Below are 3,156 nucleotides of genomic sequence, written 5' to 3' on the forward strand. Positions count from 1 at the left end.
TCTCTCTCTCTCAATGTTTCGTATTATTACTTAATATAGGTAACATTTAGTATAATGTAAAATGAATGAGGAATGAGTAATATAGACAAAAATATAAGCCTACCTTGTTTTATGGACGTTAATGGCATTTAAAAACATCAGGTACATCTGGTATTAATTTTTAATCACCTTACGTAGTTGATAATAACACAATCAACCAATTTTATTATAAATTTTTGTATTTTTATAAAAGAAGATTTATTGTAGAATACTTTACATTCATTATATACATATATTATACATATTTGCAACCATTATAAAGATTAAATCGGTATTTTTACAAAATCCATCAATTTTTTTGATCGTATCATCACAAGATAAGATGATAATTAACAATAATAAAACTGATAATTGATATCAATACAAATATCAAGCCAAACTATATTTGAACTAATTTTATTTTAATTTATCTTTTCATTATTGTTATTTAATAATTATAAAATACTTGATTTTTTTCAATAAATTATTAAAATTAGATATTAATTAATGATTTCTTTTATTAATCTTATGCTTTCAATTATTTTCATTCATAAATTCAATACTTTCAAAGGAAATATGACTAAAGACGTAGGAACAATTTAAGCGATCGGTTGCCTAAATCGTATTTTTTGCAACATGTTATAAAAAGAATTATCCAATTGATTTATTATTGATGAAAAGTTAAACATGTAATAAATAAGCGTCCGAAATCCTCAAATTACAATTTTTAATGTTCATTTGCATACAAAACAGTATCAAATGGAAAAAATATAATATAAAAGAGATACGGCAATGTACAAATAGATTCCATATAGAAGCAACAATAATTTCTTAATAAAAATGACATTGCATATTTGTATGATAATCTTGAAATTGCTGAGAGGGCCCTGAAGCACCACTTGTCATATCGTCATGCCTGAGCGCGTGTAGTATCAGTTCCATGATTAGTAAATTTTAATCGCTATTTTAAAAACTATTATAAATAGTTATTACCTCGATATTTTCGTCTTAGAATGTTCTAAAAAATCCGTTCTTAAAAAGACGTTCGTGAATTTTGAGACACCCTGTACATATATATAAAATTAGAAAGAAAAAAAATGTAAGTTATACAAAATATTTGAAGGACTGTTGATTCGTATTTATTTCAACATTCTTTAATTCAGTCAAGACAGAAAAAAAGAAGTATTTTTTAAAGTATTTATTAAAGAATATTGAAATAAATACGAATCGACAGTCTTTCAAATATTTTGTATAACTTATTTTTTCTTTTTTTTTTTAAAGATAAATATTTATATTGTAGAAATTAAAAAATGTTAAATCTGATAGCAGGAAACATTCTTGACGTTGAATGCATTTACAGCATACACTAATTATTAAAAACACATTATGTATGTAAAGTATATTTCAGAATTATTTGCTAGATTATAATCTAGTTATTTCTTGTTTTTATAGATCGATACATTACTATCGTGTATTTAATTGAAATATTAAAATTTATTGTGACTTTAATAGAAAAATAATTTCTTCTCCAGAATAACAGTTTATAATAAGTAAGGAAAAAATCAATAATAATTTATGGTAGCATTAATATCAATAATATAAATGCATATTACGTAAAATGTGATGTTGCAGTTGTCAAATTGCTGCTTAATGATTACAAAAAAAAAACTGAAAATATTTATCACGATTAAATTAAAAATCGAGGACAATGATACGTCAGCATTAAATTTATTAAATATTGATTTATACATCACTTGAATAAAACCACAAATGTGTTTACTCATTTTAAATATGTTTTGCTCATATTCTCAACGATTGTTATTGACTTCTATCGAGATTTCTCAATAAAAAATAAAACGCGGATAGTGAAATCTATCAGTTATTTATCAATTGTACGTATCGCATTTCTGCGTAAATTCCTTGGGAATGATATATGTGATTTATGAATCACGCCATAGGTAAATGAAAAAGTACCAATCACTGTACATTTCTCAGTGTATTCAGTGACAGTTCGGATATTTATATAGAATAGGTGCTCCCATAATGTCTGTATGAACATATGCATGCCGTTTAAAATAAAGATCATTATATATTTTAGATGATTTTAATGTAAAGGAGAATGGAGGAATTGCAAATACCTAAGAGAAAAATTAAACAAAGCAGATTTGTTTAGCAATTACAAAAGTCTTTATACAAAGGATACTGGCTTTGAACTACAATAATTAATATATATACATATCATAAAATGGGGCAGCTTTTAAAATATAAAAAAATGACATTGATAAAACCTTCAATACGTATTTGTTTATTTCTTCCTTTTCTTTTTCTTTTTATATTAGGCCTCAAGCTTGTGTTACATCTCTCTCATATGTTTGTGATGCGCACGCTGATTATTCAAATTGCCACGAGCATATATATGGAACAATTTTAATGCCGGTTCCAAACGGCGGATTTTTCAAGAGATGTTTTTGTGGGCAAGGATACTTTTGAGAGACTGCCGACCTTTTCCGAGAGGAGACATGAGCGTAAATATTTTGGGGCTTATCGAGACCTCTGATATGATAGATCAGGGTCCCGAGTCTTCCAAAGTATTACGTACGGAAACTACTAGAGAAATGCTATAATATATGTAATGCATACTATATTTTTCTAGTTTTTCATATGCGATATTTTTCGAGAATAGGGTCCCAGTGCGCTGTCTGTCGCGCTCGTATTTATTTATTTATAAAGTAAAAACTATCGTATGCATTTCTGCAATTTAGAAATAAATAAAAAAGCGAGTAAAAATATTCACTTTTAAAACGATAACAAAGAATAAAAATTTTACTTTACTTTTTATTTCTAAATTTTTCGTAAAAGAACTATACTGAGTGCTGTACTTCTAATGTACTTCGAGAAATTAGGTTCATTTTAATGTGCCGTGAATTGAAAAAAGATTGAAAAACACTTAAATGTAAAAAATGTACGCATATCTTGTACTTTCTGTCATGAGAATTTATGTAAAATGATTATAAATCGTTGAATATCCGGTGAAGTATTAGGTTAAGTAAAAAGTAATCGCGTTTTTTTAAAAGACATCTATCAGTAAAAACCGCAATTACTTTCTTACCAACAATATAAATATATCTTAATAGAGTA

This window comes from Trachymyrmex septentrionalis, unplaced genomic scaffold (genome assembly GCF_001594115.1).
Source record: "Trachymyrmex septentrionalis isolate Tsep2-gDNA-1 unplaced genomic scaffold, Tsep1.0 scaffold66, whole genome shotgun sequence".
Lineage (NCBI taxonomy): Eukaryota > Metazoa > Arthropoda > Insecta > Hymenoptera > Formicidae > Trachymyrmex > Trachymyrmex septentrionalis.